Genomic DNA, 24,351 nt, shown 5'->3' on the forward strand with positions numbered 1-24,351 from the left:
GTGTGTCTGTACTTCTAATTTACATAAATGCTGTCGGTTATAGGCTTCATCCTGCTTCTGATGTTTTTCCTCTCAGGTCGCTACTTTTAAGACATCCACCCTTACTGCTACGTGCTCATCTGGTTGCCTGTTTTGACTGCCGTATGGTGCCACATGGTGTCACCGCCCACGTGTGACCGTCCTGTCTGCCCCTGCCTCTAGGTGAATGTTCACATGCTTGTGTCCTCATGCCCCCATGCCAGCAAGCCTTTCTCCGGGACACATACCACAGAGTGGAAGTGCCAGGTCAGCGGTTGTGCCTTTTCTTAACGTGACGGAGTGGTGCCAGATTGCACTCCAGAGCTCCGGCGAGATCTCCACTCCCACCAGCAGCTCTGTCCACACTAGGCATTACCCAGTCTTTGGGTAAAGAGATCATGGCTGATGTTTATTTTCTTTTAAAATCCCTTCTATTTCTCCCAGATGCCCTACAATGAGTATGAACTGCTTTTATGATCTGAGACTAAAGGAAGAAATGCATGGCAGGGTTTTTAGACTGTGGCCACACTTTGACATTTGTCTGACCAGGAAAGTGCTGGGCAGCTGGGCGTTTATGGCCAACAATGTGACCTTGGGTTTCATATGGCTGCATCTCCTTTCACTGGAACCCCTGTGACTGTAAGGGCAAGAGTGGCCATCAGAAGAGAAGACAATGAGCAGGGAAGGCTGAGGTAGTGAAGGAAGGCTTCCTGGAGGCTGGGGAATGGAGCTGAGTTCTGCAGGACAGATCTACTGTGAGTGGTTCAAAAACGGGAGAGATTTCGTTTTAATAGTCAGAGTGGTCTCCTGAAGTTTTTGTTTTCCTAAACCCTGGGGAGGGGCTGTGCCCTTCTATTTATTTATTTTTATTTTAAAATTTTATTTATTTTATTTTTTGCTGTGTAGGGTCTTCTTTGCTGTACGTGTGCTTTTCTCTGGTTGTGGCAAGCGGGGGCTACTCTTTGTTGTGGTGTGTGGCCTTCTCATTGCGGTGGCTTCCCTTGTTGCAGAGCATGGGGTCTAGGTACGCGGGCTTCAGTAGTTGTGGCAGGCGGGCTCAGTAGTTGTGGCGTACGGGCTTAGTTGCTCCGCGGCCTGTGGGATCTTCCCGGACCAGGGCTCGAACCTGTGTCCCCTGCGTTGGCAGGTGGATTGTTAACCACTGCACTGCCAGAGAAGCCCCTCCTGAAGTCTTAACTGGCATCCGTAGTGGTTATTTAGCAGTTAGTGTTAGCAGGTCGTGGTGGTAGCAGTGCTCGAAGCAGAAGCTCACTTTGTGAATTGTCCATCCCTTCCCTAGAGGTTTCATCTATGGCTGGAAGTCTACTCCTTGCTCCGTCCAGTTTCTACTGGAGCCTCAAATTCCCACCACTTTGCTAGTCTCTTCCACTACAAGGATCCTTTGCCTGGGGCTACATTGAGGGTTTCTGGGCAGATTCCTTGATTGGTAAACGCTTCCCTTCTCGGGGCCTCAGCAGGAAGCAGGAATAAAGTAACTCCATCTGCAGCAGGAAGGAGTCGGTCAATAGGTGACTTCTGAGAGCTTTTCGAAAGGGACATTGAATTACAGGCAACAGAGTTGAGAAGAGCAATGCTTAACTTGGCCACCAGGTGGCAGAACAAGGACGGTCAAGAACATTGGCTGGGCTGACCAAGCTCCCTGATGAGGCCCCAAAGCTGGAGATGGACACAGGGCTTCCAGGGCCTGGCCTGGGCCACAGTGAGCCTGCAGGGCTGGTGGAAGAAGGACCTCGTGGTCTGGCCAGCGTAGGGGGGCAGGAGGCTTTTGGAGGAGGGGGTGAATAGGACACCCCCAAGTCCTTCCGACCCCAGTCTTGAGGAGGAAGAAGCTGATAAGAAGAGTGAGAGCTGAAGGGATAGGAGAACCTGTGCTCACTGGAGTCTCTATACAGGGTTCACACCAGATGGGAGGGGTTTCCCTGGGCCCCTGGTTTTAGCAGGGAAAGTAGGATTTTCCATCATCCACTGTAGCATCTTCCTTCCAGCCAGCCTCTCCTCAGGTCCCGAAAGGAGTTTCCTAAAGGGAAGGAAGAAACGTCCCTGTTGTGGCCAACCTGTACTCTCCACTGTGGGGAGGAGGAGGGAGGGTAAAAAAGAGGGGCCTGTTCCCTGTCCCAGGGGAGACCCCAGGAATGTTGAAGGGATCCCCAAGGATGAGCCCAAACCTGGATGTGAATAAGAACCAGTGTGTGGGGCTCAAATTCTCTGGGCTGTGGGAACTCAGAGAACAGGGTGTTGCTGAGGGCAGGAGCAGTCAAGGAAGGCTTCCTGGAGGAAGGGACTCAGGCTGGTTGTATAGATCCTAGAAACCCACCAGGCCAAGAGCCACCATCTGCTGGGCAGGAAGCAAGAGTGTGGCTGATCTCAGCTTGAGGAGCAACATTTGGAGGAAGGGACTGCAGGACAGGATGGTGGGTATCAGACTCAGACTTTGTTCTCCTCAGGGATATTCATGGGCATTCCTGTTAGGGCTCTGGGTTCTATGGGGCCACCTATTTGCTAAGTACTTGCTTAGGTGGCAGACACCTTGCTAGCACTTAGAAACACGGCTGCAAACAATTCCAGAGCATTCCTATTCAGTGGCTTAGGGTCTGGTTAGGGAGAATATGAGTCAGAGGTCTCTGTTGCAGGCCACAGGACCCCTCAGGCTGGGTTAAGCAGAAACATGATTTAGTCGAGAACGCCAGGGAGCTCACTGGTCTCCAGGAGTACAGTCAGAGGCACCGCCCACCCCCAACCAGGGGACCACTGTGGCGAATTCCCCACTCCACCACTTTTGGTTGTGGACTCAGGTGCTCACACCAGTAACACTGGGGGCGCAATGCCGGACGCCCCACATGGCTGTCCTGAAAAGCCAAACTCCTCCACTGCCATGCTTGCCAAAAACTCAACTGCACCTGGAGCTGGCTTCCTCTTCCGAACCCAGGTCTCACAGAGCTACCTCTGATGGCACGGCCTTGGTCCTGACACTGCCCACTAGCTGCAGGGGGTGCTAGAGAGCCCATGCTGACTTCTACCCGGAGAGGGTCCACACACTGTCACAAGTTCCTCAGACATAAGACAGACATTCAGAATAAGCTGGCTGGCCACGAACATGACAGATGGCCAACACTGGGACACAGTCATGCAGCTCAAACAACTGTACGATAATGGCTATAGGTGTACAGAGGAGAAATAGAGTACCAAAAGAAGAAACAGCTAGAGGACCAAATCTAGTCTGGGGGTGTTAAAAAAGGTTTTCTAGAGAAAGCAACATGTAAGCTGAGATTAGACCGTGAATATGAGTTGGCTGGGTAAGGAAGTGGGTAAAATCCCAGGTAGCAGAAATAGCACATGCAAAGGCCCTGAGGTGAAAAGGAGCTTGTCATTCAGTAGGACCTGAAAGTAGTTACTGTGGCTGGACTGAAGTGAGAAAAGGGGAGGGTGGCCTGAGATGAAGGTGGGGTGGGCAGCACCCAGATCACGCAGGGACAGGAAAAGCCACAGTAAGGAGGTTTCATCCCAAGAGCTGTTGGAAGTGTGTGATATAATGAGACATGTTTTTTGAAGTAATCCCTCTGACTGGTATGCATGGGAAGACTGAATTCTGGGTAGAGACCTCAGCTGGAAGCAGGGAGGCTGAAAAGGGAGGCTTGGCTCAGGGGACAATGGTAGGAAAGACTAGGCCAGATTGAAGGTGTCTAATTGGGTGATGAGTTAATGTGTGAGGTGAAGAGAAGGGAGCTTTGTAGGAAGATTCCTGAAAGAGGCCGAGGTGGAGAGGAGCACGTTTTAGGGGGAAGGGCACATTTTAGGAGTGGGAGCGTGATCAGTGTGGGGTGCACGGGAGACAGATGGATGCCGAGGGGCAGGCTGGAGCTGAGGAGATAGGCCTGGCTGGGAAGTGAGATTCGTGAGTTGTGGGAATCTCTGTGGCGGCGTTTGACCGCCGGGCGGTGAGAGTGAGGTGTGAGCCTGGAAGGGGGCTGGAGGGACTGAACATCCACAGGCCCTGCGCAGGAGGAGGCTGGAGGGAGCAGCCTGAGAGTGGGAGGAAATCCAGAGGGACTGGGATGCAGATGGCGTGAGCGCTGCTGCGCAGCCTTAAGACCTGAGACCAGGCTTGAAAAGCAGGCCGTGGACTTGACGGCACAGCTCACGGCAGGGACAGGAGCGTCTGGGGCAGAAGATGGACTCGGAAGGCAGCCCGGAGGGGGCTACACAGTGAGGGGGCCGTGAGGACGCAGAAGCAGGCCGCGTGGACACGCCCTTTACCCAGGCTGGTCTGGGATGCGGAGGGGAGATGAGAGGGTATCGGGAGGGGAATGTGGGTCGATGGGGGGTTGTTTCTTTGTAAGAAGACTGTCTGGATAAATGCTAATGAGCTGGATGTAGGAGTCACCGAAGGATGGGGGGAGGGCAAGTGGTGGAGCGAGGTCATTGAGAAGGTGGCCCCAGGACCCAGGCGGGGGCATGCTGTCTGGGGAAGGGGGCCCCTGCCCCTAGGGAGGTGGTAGATGCAGGCGACTGGAGGGCCGGGGTGGACAGCGTAGGAGGCCGGCTGCTGGCTCCGGCAGGCACTCACGTCAGAGGTGAGGCTGTCTGCGCGGCGAGGGGAGCTGCGGTGGGAGTGGAAAGTGGTGGGGCCTTGAGGAGAAGGAAGACGCTGGGAAGTAGTAGTGGCAGAACGTGGGGGGACAAGCTGGGAGGAAATGTGGCAAGCAGGGCAGGTGAATTCGGAGTTATGACAATTTCCCTCGGGGGACTGTCTGGCGCAGAGAAGGCCAAGGGGAGCCTCTTCAGGGCGGGGTTTTGCCCAGAAGACAGTGGCACTTGAGACTTCCAGGCCGTATTTGCAAATGAGGGTTTGCACTGATGACCCCGGGATCTAAGCCAGAGGGGACGGTGGACAGAATGGAGCAGGTTACGGAAGCATCAGCTGTGTAGGTGGGGGGCATCGAGGAAAGACGCGCAAGGACACAGGCGGGCGAGGTCAGAAGGGATGAGAGCTGCTCTGGTGCGGTTTGTAGTCAGGGCAAGGGCTCCGCGCTGGGCGAGGGAGGGGCTGCCGGGAGACCAGGAGGAGGGCCCGGAGGGGCTGCTCGGCCAGTGGGCCTGAGCATCGCAGTCACCCGGGATGAAGCCTGCGATTGAGGCGAAGGAAGACTTAGAGCCAGAGTCTCCAGTGACGACGGAAGGCTGGTGATTGCAGAGAGGGGCTCAGGCGTGGGGGGAGTGACACTGAGTAAGGAGGACAGGGCAAGCCAGAAGGAGACACAGGACAAGGCCACAGGTGGAGAGGACCCGGGCAGGGGGCAGGGCAGGAGGCAGGAAAGGATCCAGGCACTTGCCCCGACTCTGGAACCCTGGTGTGTCCCGGTCCTGCCCAGCCAACCTGTGATGACCTCACCCTCCAAACTTTGGGGCTGCCAGTGGCCGGGCCCTGGAACCATTAGGAACAGGGCTGCCTTCAGAGGTAGAGCCAGGCTTTGGAGACCAGCAAGAAACCGTAAACTGCAGATGTTTGGGACTTTCATTTGGTTGGAGGGGGGCAGTCTGTTCTGTCTCTCTCATCTATGTGAATCTCTTTGTGTAGATATTTCTCTTCTGGGACTCTCCCCCTCTGTCTCTGTATTTCTATCTCTCTCTGTATTTCTATCTCTCTCTCTCTGTATTTCTCTCTCTGTATTTCTATGTATTTCTCTCTGTAATCTCTCTGTATATCTCTCTCTCTCCCTATCTCTCCCTCTCTCTGTCTCTGTTCTTCTGTTTCTGTCTGTCTCTGTTTCTGTCTCTTTCTTCCTCTGTATGGGGCCCCAGCTTCCAGCTGTGGGAAGTGACAGAACAGCCCATCAGGCAGCTGGCCCGTCTCTGTGATACCGGATATCTGGGGTTGAGGTTGGCTGCAGGTGGCTGGAGCTTTTAGTTTGTATCCAGACGGCCAGCTCCCCAACCTGTCGGAATCCTCTGTGGTTCCCTCTGTCCATCCCCCTTGGCCACGTCTTTCTCTTCCCCCCGTCTTCCCTCTAGACCATTGTACCCCAGGAGTCCCTTCCACAGACAGGGTGCTCTGTGTGTGTGTGTGTGTGTGTGTGTGTGTGTGTGTGTGTGTAGTCTGGGGGATGACAGGTGGGGCAACATAACCCAAGTTCACGGAGGCTGTCTGCGGGCGTCCCAGGGAGCGGGTCAGGCCGGCAGGCAGGATTGGGTTGATGGGCAGACCGTTTCCCAGTCTCAGAGATGTTGCATAAGCGGCCGCAGCTCTGCACACATTCCCATGGTTACGGGGCTGGGACAGGCTGGCAGTGGTGGCATCGCCATGGCACCAGGGTGGCCCGGGGTTCAGCTGGCATGGTGCTGGCACAGAGCAGCTCTGGGTTCTCACCGGACAGATATTTGCCAGGCAGGGCCCCTCCCGGGCATCCAGCAGCCTGTGGACTCAGGCGGGAGGCAAACAGCCCGGGACCAGCTTTGGGGGGAAGGCTGGACGTTCCCCTCAGCCTCACGGCCCAGCAGCCAGAGCTCCGTGGGGTATGGGGGTGGCCAGGGGAGTAAACGCCTCCTACACTAGCCAGCTCGGCAAGGCAGACCTGACCCCGCCCACAGCCCAAGTCCTCAGTCCTCAATCTGCAGGAATCTTAACCTTGACCTTGGCCTCAGTCTTGGAGTTCTCATCTCCTGCACACCCTCCTGCTAGGCCTGTGCCCTGGGGATCTCACAGTGCAGACCTAAGCCCTGCTTTTGGGGGCGGGTATGCATACGGAGAACAGAGGCATGTAGGACTCAGGCCAGCGGGACGGAGGGGATTCAAATGTCAGAGGTCAGCGGGGGTCAGAGCGGTTATAGGAGTCCTCCTGGGAGGCAGTGGTGTGTTGGGCCCATGAAGATGAGTGAGAGTTGGAGAAGGGAAAGATCCTGGGTGGAGGAGCAGCTGGCATGCGGGTGGGGAGGCCCGGAGCACACGACCCGCCTGATCAGTTTAGGTCTTTCAAAAAGAGAATACGTGTGTGTGCGTGTGCGCGTGTGTGCGCGTGCGTGTGTGTGTGTTTGTGTGTCTGTGTCTGTGTGTGTCTGTGTGTAGAGGTTTCTCCGGGTTTAGCTCTGGGTTGCTCCAGCACAGGAAGTCTTCCGGAGGGTGGGCTAGGGGAAGGTTATGAGGAAATCCCCTTAGAGGGAGCCTTGCCTATGCCCTGACACAGACTGGAGGGAAGACCTTCTGCAGGTCCCCTGAGGCTCCCACGCATGCCCCCCCCAGCCCCCGCCCAGCTCCTCCACAGCTCCGGTGGGTGTCTGAGGCCAGCCCCTCCTGCTGCCCTCCCAGTTCTGAGTGTCAACCCCATCAGCCCAGCGGTTCCTACACGGATTCCAGGACTAATTCCTGAATCTCCATCAGGTGGTTCTAAAGCCTCGGCCTCCCTCTTGTGTTCCACATCCATCCTCTTTCACCGATTCCCTTGTTACAACCCCAGAGCTCCTGCCACAGTGTGACCCCTCACTGATGGCTTCTCGGCCCTTACAGGACGTGGCCCACGAGGAAAGAATAAAGCCCATCCCGCCCTCCCCACTTTCCCATTTGACTAGGAAAGAAGAACCCAAGTCCCTTTCCGTGGCCTGGACCGCCCACCTCCCCAGCCTCATCTTCCTTCATCCTCCTCCCCTGGGCTCTGCCCCGGCCACACCAGCCGTCTCATGGTCCCCAGAACCCCCCAGGCCTGTGCTCATTTCAGAACGACTGCTGCTTGGGACACGCTGCCCCTAGCACCTCCCCTGGTCGCTGTCTCCCCTGACTCCTAATTCGGTGCCAGTGTCACCTCCTCAGTGAGGCTTGTCATGACCACCCAGTGACATTACTCAAGGTCATATTGCATTTCCATGTTTTATTTGCTCGGTGCCATTTGGCAGTAGTTACAGCTGATCCTCATTATTCATGACAGTTACATTCTATAAAGTTGCCGTGAACGCTGAGTCAGCAAATACTGAACCATCGCTCCTAGGAGAGATACAGCGTTAGGCTCCCATGAGTCTCTAGTCACAAGATTTTGTCAACAGATCAATACATAACTTTGTTTTCTGTGTGTTCTGTTTTTTTTTTTTTTTTTTTTTGGTGTGTGTGTGTATTCTGTTTATAGACACATGATTTAATATATATGGTTGATTCATTAACATTGAACTTGCGGCCAACAGCGCTATCATTCATGACTGAGAAAAGCTAAGTTACACATGTATTTGCTCTGGAGGGCACATCACAGCTTCCTTGCACTGAGCAACTCTAGACAACACTTCTGCACTATGCTTGGGGCCATTTAAAACAGTGAAATCACCCACAAAAAGCACAAAAAATGTGAAAAACGTGGCCCTAAGTAAACCTCGAAAAGGACACGTTTAAAGTCTGAGCTGAACTGAGAAGGCAGAGGTCGCCATGGCGGAACCCAGCTGGAGACTTGTGCGTTGGGCCATTGAAGTTTTCCCTACCCTGTGTACGTCCAAGAATGACCATAACAACACTGTGAGGATCGGCTTTGGGGTGCAAATACATTTTAGCCAGCAGGCAAACTCCCACATGTGGAATCTGCAAATAGTGAGGGTCAACTGTTTGTTATTTTCAAGTGTTTCGTGTTTATTGTTGGGCCTCCCTTTGCTTATTCACTGCTGTACCCCAGCGCCAAACAGGGTCAAGGTGAAGATTCACAGTAGATGCCTTATAAATATTTATTGACTGATTGCCCTGCCCCCCCCTCTTTCACACACACACACACACACACACACACACACACACACACTTACAACACAGAGTCCTTATCAGGTCTCGGAGCCGAAAAGATGGGGCATCTTGTTTCTGGGCACCAGAGGCAAGGGAGAGAAGGAAGATTCTGGAAAGAGGGGGTAGGTGAGAGTCCTTGTCCTAAAACTTCCCTATTCCTGGCCTCCTCCCCCTACTTATTCGTCCCAGGGAAAGCTGTGTGTTGTTAAAACCCCCTCCCGCAGGAACTGATGCGGGCACACGCAGTATGCGCACAGCCTGGCTGAGGACCCCTGCGTCCCGCTCCCGGAAGGATGCTGGGCTTGTGCGCGTGTGTGTGCCGTGCCCCCTCGCGTGTAGGCACGTGTGTGAGCACGGGCTCCAGCCTGCCCTGACGAGGCCTGCTGGCTTCCTAGCAGCTGCAAAGCTTGCTGCGCTCACAGGGCCTGTAATCACGGGAAATTACCCAGCCCAGAACTAAAATTAAGGCTGCTGCCGCCACAAAACCTGCTTACAAAGCCGAGTGCCTGGAAGAGGCCTTGGGAGCCTGTGCTGGGAGCTGCAATGTCTGGGGAGGACGAGGGTGGGGACAGGGCAGGGAGGCCACAGAGAGAGGAAGGAAGCCTCTTGTATTTGCCATGCACCCATGAACTGGTAAGCACTGCACTACTTAATTCTATGTTTCAGTTTATTTGATCCTCACAGCGGCCCTGCGAGGTAGGAACGGTCCCAGGGGTACCGATGCCGGACCTGGTCTCAGAGGTCGAGTAAGGAGTTTCAGGTCATGAAGCTTGTAACTAGCAGAGCTAGAGTTTGAACGCAGGGATGTCTGCCTCCAGGGCAAGGCCTGTGGGGCAGGGAGAGGGGAGCCCTGTGAGCTAAGTGGGAACGGGTCTCACAAGAGGCAGGATTCTCTGGCTTTAAGTATTTGGTACTTGGTGTAAGGAGCACTGAAAAGAAGACCCCCATCCATAATACTGTCCCCCTCCCGCCTGTCACATGGTCCATGGCACACCCGTTCATGCTTTAGGGTGAAGGTGGCCCTGTGGGAACCCACATATCCCTCCGGGGAAGAAACAGGTGAATTATGCACCCTGACATCAAGTCTAAGGGACCCTGTTCCAGGTGCAGGGTCGCCCCTTCCCCAAGCACAGCACCCCCAAACCTCATATGAGTGGGCCTGAGGGGAGAGACTATAAACCTGCACCAGGGCCCAGGGTCTGGATTCCCAGCTGAGGGCCTTTTCCTTTTCTTCTTCCTTTTCTGCGGCCCTGCACAGACCCCTGGCCCCAGAAGGACCTAAATGTGACCCTGAGAACTACCCTCCCCACCCCTTCCCCCTGCCAGCAAGCAGATCATCAGTGAACAGTGGGTGATGGGTGGTGTCTGTGGAGGGGCATCGGGTGGGGCAGGAACTCCGTCTGCAGAGGGCAGTGGCTGGACTGGGCGGACAGTCACCCACACTGTCTGGGCTGGGCTCTTTGGGTGAGCAGTACCCCGAACCCCTCCACTGTCTCAAGGAGAGCCTGGCTCACTGGCCTGGGGGCCGTGGATAGAGAAAACTCAACCCAGAGGCCCCATATGGCATATGTTGGCACACGACTGAACTGGCCTCCAGCCAGTACCTTCATCTGAGCCATAAAATATTAATAGTGTCAGGGACTGTTCTAGGTCACACACACACACACACACACACACACACACACACACACACACTCACATACACATACTTGCTGAGAACCCTTTGAGGAATTAGCATCATCCCCATTTTACAGATGAGAAAACGGAGGCACAGAGAGGTTAAGTGGTTTGCCCACGGCCATAGAGCTGGGTGATCATGGAGGCCGAATCTGGACCCAGGCAGTGTGGCAGCAAAGGTTCTGGGCTAACCACTACGCTATATGGCCTCTCTCGAGTCCACAGTCCCTTGGTCTTTCCCAGGCAAGATACACACAGTGCAGCCCGTCTGGTGAGTGGCCATCTGGTCTCTGCCTGAATATGACCCTCACGGTTCCCTGCAGGTGGCTTGCCTGGGCAGAAGGGCCCTTCTTGAGAAGCTGAAGCAGCCTCTTGGGACTGTCTGCCTCCTGGGTCTGCTCCCCTGGCCTTTTATGTCTCTGCGGGAACTGGAAGAGGACAGTCACGTGCCGATGGACATGCTCGGGCACCAGCCCTCACAACCCTCAGCTGTTCACCAAAGGGCTGGAGGGAGCCTTCTGTGAGCCCAACGGCCTGCCAGACCCGAGGCTGCACTTCACGTGAGCTCGTTAATCTTTCTTCTGTTTGGGTTGTGATCAGCATTCAATATTTTTAATGAAATGGAAGAATAAAAATAGAGAGCATCTTGCCTGGTGAGGGTAAGTACTGTTTCCTGAAACTTTAATTTCCAGTTTACCTATTTATGCATGTTTATGCTGTCACAATGAAAATGAGGTAAAAATCCCAAGTTTGAGGAACAGGCCCATAGGTTGCCTTCTCGCTCCTTGTGTCCCGTTTAGGTTCCTGCATCCACAGCAGCCAGCCCAGGATCTCCGTGAGGCCGAGCCCAGGAGTCCCCTTGCTCCCCACATTGCAGAGCCAAGCCCAGCTCCGGGGGCCACAGGAGAGAAGTCAGCTTGCTGATTGAGCAATGATCACAGGGACCACTGTGTGATGTGCGCTCACCAGGTGCCAGGCTCTGTGCGCAGCGCTTTACTTGCTTCATCTCTTAAGCCTCATGAAGTAAGTGGCCCTATTCTCTCCCTTCCACAGACCAGGAAACCGAGCCTCAGCAAGGGTCATCTGCTTGCTCAGTCATGCAGCTCACACACATCATAACTGGGTTCAAATCTGGGTCTGGATGGTGGGCGCGTAGGTCCCGATTACAGGCAGGCGGTGCTCTGAATGCGCCCGGACCCTCCCACTCCCCTTCCGGGGACACCTCCTCCTTCCTCCTGTACACAGGATCCTCTGCCACCAAGCTTCCCTGAGGCCCCCTCCCTGAAGGCCTGTGGGATTCTGCAGGTTCACTTTGAAGCAGCTTCTGATTTCTGTGACCCCAGGGCGGAGTGACTCAGGAAGCTTGCTGGGAGCATGGGGAGGGGACTCACCCGAGGAGAGCCTGGCCCTGACTCCAAAGTCTGTTGCACAACCCTTGGGTCTGCACATCTGCCCAGCCCAGGCTTTTCCTTTCCCCATGCAATTCACAGCTGGCACCTGAGGGCAACACCACACTCCTTGTATTGCTGAGGGCGAATTGTCACGGGAGCCACACTCCTTCCCAGAGCTGCTCAGAGGGCAGCAAGGCTGCCCTTGGCTTCCCTCCCTCCATCCTGGCCCAAGCCCTTGACTCAGGGCTCGGCTCTCAAAGCTAACAGGTCACTCCCACTCCTAGCCTCTCCCTTCTCAGAGGCAGGGGACCTAGTGAGCACTGAGTTTGGAGTTAGTCGGACCTGGGTTCACGCCAGGGCTGGATTCAGAGAAGAGCACCGTGCCTATTCCTACCCCGACAAACACTAATTTAAAATACAACCTGTTATTTGCCAAACTCTCTAGTAGCTCCCCATTCTCCTCAAAGTAAAACGCCAAAGGCCTTAAAATGGCCTACAAAGGGCTTCAAAGACCTATATGTCTGCTTTTCTGGACGTATCTCCTTTCTTCTTTCCTACACTCACTTGGTTCCAGCCATGCTGCCCTCTTGCTGTCCCTGCCCCAGGGCCTTTGCACCTGTGGTTCCCTTGGCCTGGAGCCATCTTCCCTCAGATACCTGCATGGATCACTCCTTCACCTCAGCGAGGGCCCCTGACCTAATAACACCCTTTAACCCCAGCTGCAGCCCCTAGCATGTCTTATGCCACTTTCTTGCTTTATCTCCTTCCTATGGCACCTCCTACAAAAATACTGTATGACTAATTTATCTACCTTGTTTATCATCTGTCTCTCTCCATTAGAATGTAAGCTCCATGAGGGTGGGTTTTTTTTCCTTAGCTTGCACCTAACACCGAGTAGGCATTAGAAAAAAGGTGGAAATGAACTGAAAGAGAGTTAAAACATGTATAAAGAGGTTCAGAATTCAGGTCTCTTCCATGAATTCCCTGAAGCTTCCATATCAAATTCTTTGAAACCAGAATCATCTAAAGAAATGTGTCTTTGACACTGTTGCTTTGCTCTAGGCCTTTCTTTGGGTGGGATTCAGCTCTGATTCAGTGCCTGGTCCCACCATCAGCCTCCTGGTTGCCAGGCCCCGGACAGGGCACGGTAAATACAGATACAAACCAGAAAGCTCCCCCTCCTGGAGTCACAGCCTGGAGGGGAGGCCGACTAAGCGAACAGGAGGCAATGACACAAGTGTGACAGGGAAGCACCGGGGGCTGTGGGCACCCACAGAACGGGAAAGTGCCCCAGATGGAGGGGATGGCTTGCGTGCGTAACTTACCTCCTTAGAGCCTGTTTCCTCACAGTGACGCTGAGCTTCTAGATCAAATGAGATGATGAACTGGAGGACGATCCAGTCCTGAAAAGTGACATGCAGATAGAGATTTTTTTTTTTTTTTTTGCGGTACGTGGGCCTCTCACTGCTGTGGCCTCTCCCGTCGCGGAGCACAGGCTCCGGACGTGCAGGCTCAGCGGCCATGGCTCACGGGCCCAGCCGCTCCGCGGCATGTGGGATCTTCCCGGACCGGGGCACGAACCTGTGTCCCCTGCATCGGCAGGCAGACGCTCAACCACTGCGCTACCAGGGAAGCCCTAGAGGTTTTTATGTTTCACTCTTCACAAAGAGGCAGGAAGGCAGGGCAGAAATTAGTAAACCCATTTCACAGATTTTGCCACGTTCATCCTTTCCCGTGTGGCACTTCTTCTTCCTTCCCAAATTTCAGTCTCATCCAGAGCTCCTGAAGGTGGAGACCCTGTCTGCTTCCTTCCTGAAGGAAGGAAGCCTCCTTCCTTTGCCTCCTTCCTGACCTCATCTCAGCCCAGACCTAGCCTTGGTCAATTAGGACGTTGGGACTCAGAGAGGGAGAGTGACTTGCTCATGGTCACACAGAGAATTAGAGTTTGGGCAGGGGCTGGGACCCAGGCCTCCTGCCTCCCAGCCTGAGGCCCTTCCACTGCCAAACGTGTGATCTTTGGCTCCCCTGCCTCCAGCCACCGCTCCCCCGGAGGCTGCCATGACCTCTGACCCTGCTAAGCCTTCATCCACTCCTCCCGCACCCCTGGGGCTACCAAACTCAGGGCTGAGGGCCTGTGGGGGCTGGCTGGAAACATGGGAGTCAGGGTAAAGCCAGTTCTCACGGAAGCCTTTGCACGCCTCTGCCAGGACTCTGTACTGCCTTCTCTCCTCCCCTTCTCCCTCTGAAGAGCCGCTCTGAGGAGGGCCACGTCCTACCCTTTTGGGGCTGACTCTCCCAAGGCTCAAGGATACAGATTTTAAGGCCTAGAGGGGCTGTCATGAAATTCAAAGCCCTGCCTCTTCCTGCCATACTAGAGAGGAGGAAACTGAGGCCCAGAGCAGGCGAGAGGCCAGCGCAGGTCCCAGGGGGCCAGAGGCAGGGCCAGGTCTGGAGTCAGAGTTCTGCGCCACTATCAAGTCTGAGAATATTTGCTCTTTCAGAGCTTCTGGTGTGTTTCATCTGGGCAGCATCCTGGACTCCTGGTGTCTAGCTAACATTGCATACCTCCAGTGATGGGGGACTCACTACCAATCTGTGTTTTCTCTTGCTCTCTCCACTTCTGTTCTCCTCATCTCTGAACCCAGACCTTAGAGTTCAGGTTCTCTGTTTCCGACCCTTCCTGCCTTCCCCACTGGTGCTTCCAAGGCCGCTCACATGCTTGTTGTCTGTCCATGTTTACAGAGGGGACTTCTGTCCTGCTGCCACCCCCTCTCTACTCTAAACAGCATACTCAGGGCCCAAGGTGAGGTTTACTCATTCTTGACATTCATTCCTTCAAAAATTCTTATTGAATGTTTGTTCTGCTACGTACCAGGTACTGTTCCAGGCACTGAGGATACACTAATGAAAACAAACACCAATATCGGACCAAACAGAGACTTGAACTACCCCTGACATAGATCCTCCATCCCCATGACAGAGCCTCGTGCAGCTCTGAAAGCGATAGCCAGAAGGGCAGACTACCATAGAGAGACAGACACACGGAACAGAAGTGTTCAGAGCGAAAGTGGGACAAGGCACATGGAAACTTTACAAACCACTGGCCCAGTGGTTAGTACTGTTCCTCTGCTAGGAAATTACAAGGCTGCCCTTTGACTTTCTTCTGGACTTGGAGGCTGAGAGGCCCTTGGAAACAGCTGGAACATCTGCTGGCCATCCTCTCCCACGGAGGGAGACGGGGCCAGGGCTTGATTGGGCTGGGGCTGGGGCCGGGGAGACCAAGCAGGTCCAGCGGAGGCCACTTCCTCCTCCCGGATCCCTATAATATCACTTGTAGAGCCAGGGCAGGCCTGGCACCTCCCCAGACTCACCACCAGACCCTGCTCGTCCTGCCTGCCGCCTCTGGCTTCTTAGAGTGGGCTGGGTCCACCAGGGGCGCGCCCTCTGCAGGGCCCAGGGATGTCAGCTTCCCCAAAGGAATGCCAGGCTCGGGGGCAGGGGCACCAGCTGAGCCCATGCGAGCTCACTCTCTGGGCAGGACCGGGCTGTGTGAGATTAGAGGTGGGCAGGTGAACGCACTGCGGTGGAGGTCGGGACTGGCGGCACCAAAGACAGCTGGGGGTAATGGAAGAGACTGATGAGCCGGGGAGAACAGAGTGGGTGACTCACACCACACACTGAAAGGGATCGAAGCTTGTCCCCCGCCCCTGCTATTGGGGTTGAAACTCGAGGAAGTTATGGGCCTAACTGGGGAGGGGAGCCCCCGCAATTCATATGTTGAAGTCCTAACCCCCAGTACCTCAGAATGTGCCCATATCTGGAGATAAGGCTTTTTTGTTTATTTTGCGGTACGCGGGCCTCTCACTGTTGTGGCCTCTCCCATTGCGGAGCACAGGCTCCGGACGCGCAGGCTCAGCGGCCATGGCTCACGGGCCCAGCCGCTCCGTGGCACGTGGGATCTTCCCGGACCGGGGCACGAACCCACGTCCCCTGCATCGGCAGGCTGACTCTTAACCACTGCGCCACCAGGGAAGCCTGGAGATAAGGCTTTTAAAGAGGGGATTCAGTTAAAATAAAGTCATAGGGTTGGTCCCTAATCCAATATGCCTGGTGTCCTTTTAAGAAGCGGAGATTAGGACCCAGGCACACACAGAGGGAAGACCACGTGAAGACACAGGGTGGAGATGTCCATCTCCAAACCAAGCAGAGAGGCCTCAGAAGAAACCAACCCTGCCGACCCCTGGATCTTGGACTTTGAGCCTCCAGAATCGTGGGGAAGTAAATTTCTGTCCTTTAAGACACTCAGCCTGTGATATTTGCTACAGCAACCCAGCAAACTAACATAGGTGCAAAGCTATTTGAATACGGCACTGCCTTAAGCATGGTCACTTTCAGGTCCCCTGGAGGTCCGCTGGTCCAGATGCTCTGTCAGGAAAGAGAAGTGCACTTTTAGGATCGTACTCCTGGATTACTGTTTCCCATGGATTAGGGTCCAAATTGGAGCAGCTGTAGAAGCTGATATTTTTCATGGAGACCAGACAGGACATCACTTCTCGGCGATGACTGGTATCTGCCTTTAAGAATGTAGGCGAAAACCAGACACAGCATCGCCAGTACAGAGGCCAACCAGAAATGTCTTCCTCTTGGACATTTAAGGGATAGAAGTGCCTTCTTCCCACCTGGTGTGAACAGAAAGTCTATAAAAAAGAGGAATTCATAAACATCTAGCGAGTGCCTGAGGTAGCACAGCACACCAAATTCTAGGATGTGATGGGGTGCTGAAACTTCTTAATCTGGGGGGCAGGGTGTGTGTCCACCGGACAATTATAACCATAGCTAACCCTTTTCTATCTCAGACATTAGCGACAGACCATATTCTAAGCATGTTACACGAATCACCTTCATTAATCCTCACAAAACCCTATGAGAAAGGCACTATTTGTGCCCCCATTTTATGTATGAGAAAACCGAGGCAGAAAGAGAGCACGTGACTTGGCAAAGATTACACAGCTGGTAAGAAGGAAGAGTAATAATGTTAGAGGGAGAAGAGACTTGAAGACAAGAGAAAGGAAGGGTGAGGGCACAAGGGAGCAGACACAGGGGTTGCCTTCCAAAATCTTGTCCTCCAGTTTGGAATGACTTCAGGACACTTATTGGAACCCTTCAACGAAGAACTACTTAACTCACCACTGGGGTCTAGGGAGTATTTAATCTGAAGATAAGCCCCACGAGACTATGGGTGAGATAACCAAAAACGTCAGTTAAAGTGGAGAAAGATAAACAATGGCGCACAGATCTTACGTATTTCAGGACAACTTTTAAGAAGTATGTATCTATTAGCCACTCTTGACATATGGCCAAGCGCTTTTCTTTGAGCAGAAGCCTGCTGACTGGAACTCTAATTTGTCTATTTTTTTTTTTTTATAAAGCCACACCCATGATGCCTCATCTTTAGTTTCCTGTTCTGGTTTTTTTAATATGTAGAGCAGTGACGGTGTGGGCTGGTTCGCACTCTCTGGCCCTCTTTCTGTCTGTGCACAGGGCGGGATGGCCCTTCTATGCCCACCTGAAGTTGGTTACGGCCACGTGACTTCCCAGGGCCAGCAGAATGTAAGTGGAAGCGATGGGCTGAACCAAAGCCCCTGCTCACCATGACAAATCTGCAGAACGACTAAGAAAAAAACCCTGTGTGGTTTAACCACTGAGGTTTGGGAGTTACTTATTACTGCAGCCTAGCCTGCCTCCTCCTAACTGGTACACTCGTCAGGTATTACGAGTCCAGTCTTAGTCTGGGTATTTAGATGTATTTCTCTATATTTCTCCAGTATTTTTGTATGGTCTCCTTAGACCTCATTTCACAATTCTTTTTAGCTATTTGCTTTTACTTTGGGATACCCAGGAGACCCAGCCCTTATTCATGATGCTGTTTCTGTGGTAAAAGTGTGGAACTCCAAGGAGAAGCCCACTGGGCATGCAAAAGACAGCACATTGAGTGTGGTCATCTGGGGCACCCTGAGGGCAGGACCCACGCCCACCCCTCTCCTACTTTTCCCTCCTGCTGAGACAGACAACTCGCCATGGACCATGGGCATCCCTCAACATTCCTGCTGGGTAGTCCACGAACGCAAGACCCTGACCGCTCTCTACTTGGACCACTCACTCCTCAGGGTCATGTTTGCCACGAGCAACCTTGAGAGAAGAGGTAACATCTCCCACCAGGCAAAGAGCAGGCTTCCTATCCACTTTCTATAAAAGTGAAGACTCGGGCTTCCCTGGTGTCGCAGTGGTTAAGAGTCCACCTGCCGATGCAGGGGACACGGGTTCGTGCCCTGGTCCGGGAAGATCCCACATGCCGCGGAGTGGCTGGGCCTGTGAGCCATGGCCGCTGAGCCTGCGCATCTGGAGCCTGTGCTCTGCAACGGGAGAGGCCACAACGGTGAGAGGCCCACGTACTGCAAAAAAAAAAAAAAGTGAAGGCTCTACCAAGCTCAGTACTCCTTTCCTGCTACTCCAGCCGCTGAGTGACCCACCCACCCACCCATCCTGGGCCCCTTGCTTTGCCTTTGTGGGACTTGGATGGCACTGGAGAACCAGAGTAAACCGTTGTGAAGCTCTGGTAACTTCTTTTGTATAAGTAACAAAGTCCTTTGTCTTGGACCCAGGTGTCTGGGCTCTTCGTCTGGCATCCATGAAACCGTGGCAGGCTAACTTGTGAGTTTGTACACAGGGTAAAGTCTCAGCCCCTGCACCCTCCACCCCCAGTTCTGCCCAGGACTGGGCAGGCTGTAGGCCGACGGGCAGTAAGCATGCATCCTTTTCACTCACTGACCTTGGGAGTGGGGAGTCTGGGGACAGTCTCATTCTATACCTGATTCCCTAGGGGCCATTTTACTTCCTGGAGCCTCAGCTTTACCCTCTGCAATTGGCACAAGAAACCAGGAGCCAGTTCACACTCAGGGCTGTTAGATTTGGGGTTTGGAGGAAGACGACTGGCCTTCTCTGGTGATTGCCAGCTGCTTTCTGTCTTCCTTTGAGGCGATGTCAGCACACTTAGCTCCTCTCAGAGAACTTAGGAAAGAGGAAGAATTTACTGTTAGTGAGAAAGGAGGAACGCAGCCAGCAGAGACGCCGTTGGCCGTGGAGTCTTTCCTGTGGACATCTGCGCAAGCAGGACAGGGACTTGGTGTTGTCACGAGGCAGGGCTGGAGTGCGTGTCTCCTGGGGCTCTGTTTGGAATGAGAAACGTGACATCCACCTTCAGGGAGCTGATGGGAAGGACTTGCCTTAGTTTCCAGCCAAGGATTTGGGATTGCTTTGTCGGGGCAGCCGTGGCGGCCTAGGGAAGGTAGACGGCGGCCAGAGACAACGGGACAGGCCTCTGAGGTCGCTCCCCAGGCCATGCTAGAATTTGCACCCAAATAAACACTTGGCAAAGCTGGGGTGTGTTCCTGCATTTCAGATTTAATAAATCCGAAGAGAGCAACTCAGTGTGAAATTGAAAAAACAAAACAAAACAAAAGGGAGGGACAGTTACTTGACTAGCGTCTTTGCTGTGCCTTCCACAGCTCTCACCAGGGGACACTTGTGCCCCTGCATCTCTTTCCTACATGTCAGGGAAGGAGAAGGCTTAGGGAAGATTGCAGGTGGGACTGGAAGGGGAGACAAGAGGCAGTGGGGGTGGGGTAGCAGCTCTAGGAAAAGGAGACACGGGCTTGAGCCAGGGAGGGGACGATACAGGAGAGAGGAGGGGATGAAGGAGGGGACACGATGAGGGCTAATTCTCAGCAAGGGGTATGGTGGCTGACTGGCTGGGGGACCCCCGTGGCCCCTCATCTGCCACACCCGGCTCAGGGCTTTCTCTTCACAGAGGATTCTGGGAACCGTTGCCCCTCCTAGTCTCGGGTCCACAGGGTTGGGGGTCGGGTTGAGCTCAGGAACCCAGCTTCCCCGCCCTCCATCAAGGAAAGGCCTGTTGCCAGGAGAAGAATAACCCTCCCGTGTCCGAGTCCTCATTTCACTTGCAGCTGGGCGCTAATCCAATTGCTGGCTCTAACCTAATTCTCCATTGGTGCTCGAGTCCTTTGCCTGCCGATATTAAAACTCTTTTCATTTAATCGTGCAGAAGACATATTCTCCTCAGCTGTCAGGTGGTAAATATAGAAGAGCTGATGTGGAGCTCTAATTTCTTCCCTGGCAGGCCTCCCACGGCTCTGAGTAATTGGGGACCAGGATGCTCTGAAAGGAGGGGGCCAGGAAGGAGGGAAAAGGGAGGCGGGTGGGTCCCTGGGATGTTGCCGTGGCCCAGAGGTTACAGATTGGAGGGAACTGGGCCTGGTCACTGTGTTCCTGGTTTGGTCAGTGTGTCCATTTCATAGGGACAGTCACAATCTCTTACATGACTGGTATCAAGAGATATTATGGGAGAATCAAGGGTGACCAAGGGGAGGGGACTGTCCCACTGTAAAGAGTAGGAGGGGGTCACGGGAGCCCCCAGCGTTGGAGGCAGGGAGCCGTGGTCCCGATAAACCCCCTTGATCTCGTCACAGAGAGGACCGTTCCAATCTCAGAGTCAGGACTTTTAATGGACCAAGACCCTTTGAGACAAAGGGTCTGCTGACTGCAGCCCCCTTGTTTGGTGACCACAAGCAGGGCAATGAAGAGTTGGTGACAGAGGGCTGGCCTCTTCATTTCCAGTCCAGCCTGGAACATGGTGGCCACCCTGTGTCCCTGGGTTTTCTTTCAGAACGCAGAAACTCCTAGAATAATTGAGCAATACAATAAATTAACTTGTTCAGTCTTTGAGGGCTCTCTGCTCCACTGTTTCCACTCCAGATAACTGGGGTCCTTCTCTCTGCTTATTTATTTAAATCTGTGCAGATTTCCAACCCCAGTTCATCTCTCATGCCGCTCCCAGGAAGCCCTGCTCAAAATGCTGTTTCTGGAATCTCTCCCCCTATTCATTCCATAAGCACACATTTGAGGACCTACTATGTGTCAGGCTGGATTATGGAAATACAAGGGCCGAATTAAGAAAATTGTGTTTGGGGAACTCAAAGTAGTGCCAGCATATAACTAAAAAATTATACTAGAAGGTTTAGAACGAAAAGCAGCAAACTCTGGTCCAACTTTCTCCAAGTTCAGTATCACCTCTAGGCTCTAATCACCCTTAATTCTTTTGGGTGTTTGGTCTAGTATTTAGTTCCATTTTTCTAAATATAGGCATACACAGTTTTTGTTTTGTTTTGTTTTGTTTTGTTTTTTGTGGTACGCGGGCCTCTCACTGTTGTGGCCTCTCCCGTTGCGGAGCACAGGCTCCGGACGCGCAGGCTCAGCGGCCATGGCTCACGGGCTTAGGTGCTCTGCGGCATGTGGGACCTTCCCGGACCGGGGCCCGAACCCGTGTCCCCTGCATCGGCAGGCGGACTCTCAACCACTGTGCCACCAGGGAAGCCCTGGGTTTGTTTGTTTTTTGATTTATCAGTTTTGGGCATTCACTTTTGAATTCTTGCCATGGTAAATAAAGACTTAAATCTCCCATCTCCCTCTTGCTTCCTTTCCCTCCATCCTCTTAACATGAGTATTTTCCAATTTTTTATTGAACAAAAGCAGTGCTGAGCCCAGTTGTACATTATAACTGCATTCTTTTTTATACAACCCTTTTTTTTTTTAGAACTAATAACCGCCTTTTTTATTTGTCTGATGTGTAGTATCTATTGATAAACTTTTCAATGTCCCTGCCACTCGCCTATCAATAGTAGTTCCTCTCAATCAAACACATCGATTTTATTTTTCCTCCTATTTTCTTGTTTTAAGCTAGACTTGTTGCTTGCTGAGCCTGGGACTCAACTATCCTCTTAGGACACTTGATCTTCATCTTCATGTCGAGATATACCTTCACTGCACATCTGTGTTCACGTCCTCACTTCTGGAATCTCTTTCTCTTCCTGGGTTTGTTCCCCTGTTTCAGTGGCATATATTTTCCAATAGCTTCCTGAGAAAGGGGACATGGGAGGTAATATTCTCCATCCTTTTATGTCTCAAAATGTCTTTATTCTATCCTCACACTTGGTTGATGGTTTCCTGGAGCATGGATTTCTAGGTTGGAAATACTTTCCCTTGTAAAGCATTGCCCATTGACCTCTAAACTCCAGAGCTGCTAGTAACCCAATGCCATTCCTGGTCTCCTGTGACCTGCTCTGTCACTTAGAAGCTCCTAAGGTCTCTTCATAACCACTCTGATTCTTGTTCATGACTCTTTTTGCATCCATTATGCTGGGAACTGGGTAGGACCCTTTTGTTCTGGAAATTCATGTTCCTCGACTCTGGTGAGTTTTTGTGTGTAATTTCTTTGGTAATTTCTTCTTCTCCATTTTCTCTGTCCTCACTTTCTCGAATTCCCTTAGCCAAATGTTGGACTTCCTAAAATGGAGCTCTAATTGTATTGTAATATTTCCCCCCTGTATTCCTTTTTAATTTTTAAAATGTTTTTCTGATGGTTTCTTTGTATTTCATCTTCTATCCTTCTATTGATTTTTAAATTTAATACTCTTTTTCTTTTAACTTCTGAGAACTCATTTTTGTTCTCTGTTCCTTTTTCAAAAATCTCGTCTCTGGATGTGATTTTTTTTCTCATTAAGAATGTTATTGTTAGTGTTGTTGAAGTTTTCTTCTGTTCCCTGCATAGTCTCTATTTTCTCTGTCTTTCTCCTTCCTCCTTCCTTCCATCCTCCCTTCTTCCTTCCTCCCTCCCCCCCTCCTTCCCTCCACCTTCCTTTCTCCCTTTCTTGCTTTCTCTCTTTCTTTCTTTCTCTTTCTTTGCAGCTTGGACCTTGTATTTTCTTTCTTTGGACCTTGGTCTTTAACGTCAGAGGATTTTCTAAAATTCTGGTGATTCTTGGCTGCCTGTTCTTACTAAGAGAGGTCCCCAGATGCTGACTAGAAGCCCTGCGTGCCTGGCAAGGCTAGGTTGCTGATGGGCTCTTCTGGAGGTGGTCAGATGACAAGCCTGCTTTTTTGTCGGGGGACACCTAAATGTCAGATTTTGTTTATATATATTTTATGGGCTTGTTCAGATCTCCCGAGAAGAATGTGTGTGGCTGTTGGCCTCCTGGAATCCAGGAGGAGTGGAGGGGAAACACCTGAGAGAGGTTTCAGAAGTGAAATCCACAGGACTTGTTTTTTCCTGAAATTATTAAATTTTTGTTTGTTTGTTGCTTACTTAGTTTTCATGTACCTATGTGAGTTCTTCCCCAAATCTCCAACAAAACATAAAACTGCTCTCAATTCTGACAACCTCCATAGATAATCTATAAGTGTGATTTTTTTTTCTTTTTTTGAAGATATGCCCCTTAGAACCTCCCGTTCCCACCTGGAGGGGGCGCTCTCCATGTCTTTCCCCAGCTAAGGACAGTCATTCTAGAGCTGTCCCTTCTTATCTTCCTGAGGATTCACTTCTCTCTCTCTCTCTCTCTCTCTCTCTCTCTCTCTCATGAGTTGATCCCACTATGTCCTGGACCCAATGCCTTCCTATTTCTTGGCTAACTTCCTTGTATTGGTGTAACACGTTCTCCAGTGACTTCCTAAGAAATGTACACAGGAGATAAATTGTGTGAGTCCTTGAATGTCTGAATAAGTATTTATTTTTACCTTTTATTTACTCTTTATTTTACTTACATGATGGATAGTTTGGCTAGATGTGGAATTCTAGATTGCAAATAAATTTTCCTCTAAGTTTTTAAGACACTGCTAGATGTCATTCTAAGCCTTTGTCCTTTGTATGTGACCTGTCTTTCTCCTTTTCCCTAAATTTTTCAGGATTTTTTTCTCTGTCTCTGATGCTCTGTGACTTGGTATAGATCTTTTATGATTCATTGCTCCTGTGTACTCATGACTGTTTTCAATGTAGAGACATGTCCTTCAGTTCTAGAAAAGCTTCTTGTATCATCTCTGAAAAATTTCTGCCCCTTCATCCTTTCTGTTTGTACTTTCTAGAACTCCTATCACTTAAATGATTTGAACTTCCAATTTCTTATCTTTTTTCTTTTACTTTCTAACTTGTCAGTTTGCTCTATTTTTTGAAAAGATGTTTTCAAACAATTTTTTAGTTCTTCCACTGATTTTAGCTATTTTACTTTCCATGAGCTTTTGCTTATTCTTTTAATGTACCTTTTAAAAATACCCTTCTGTTCTTTTTTTTCCCCCATGGACGCAATATATTCTACTATTTTTCAGAGGATATTAGCTATACTTTTAGTTTTTTGCTTCTTACCTGTCTCTGTTTTCTCTAAGTTTCTTTCCTTATCTGCCTGATTCCTTTCTTGCTGATTCCTGCTTCCCCCTCCTTGTCTAGTGCCTTTCATGTTGGAGGCATTTCTAGTGTGTCTGGGGATCCTTGGAAGGAGTTCATTTAAGACAGAGGCACTTACAATCTGATCGCAAACTCTGTGTGGACAGGGTTTGTCCTCGGAGGGGCTTCCCTGGAGGGGATCAGGTGGTGAGCTCATA

The sequence above is a fragment of the Phocoena phocoena genome, chromosome 9, assembly GCF_963924675.1.
Source record: "Phocoena phocoena chromosome 9, mPhoPho1.1, whole genome shotgun sequence".
In the NCBI taxonomy this organism is placed as follows: domain Eukaryota; kingdom Metazoa; phylum Chordata; class Mammalia; order Artiodactyla; family Phocoenidae; genus Phocoena; species Phocoena phocoena.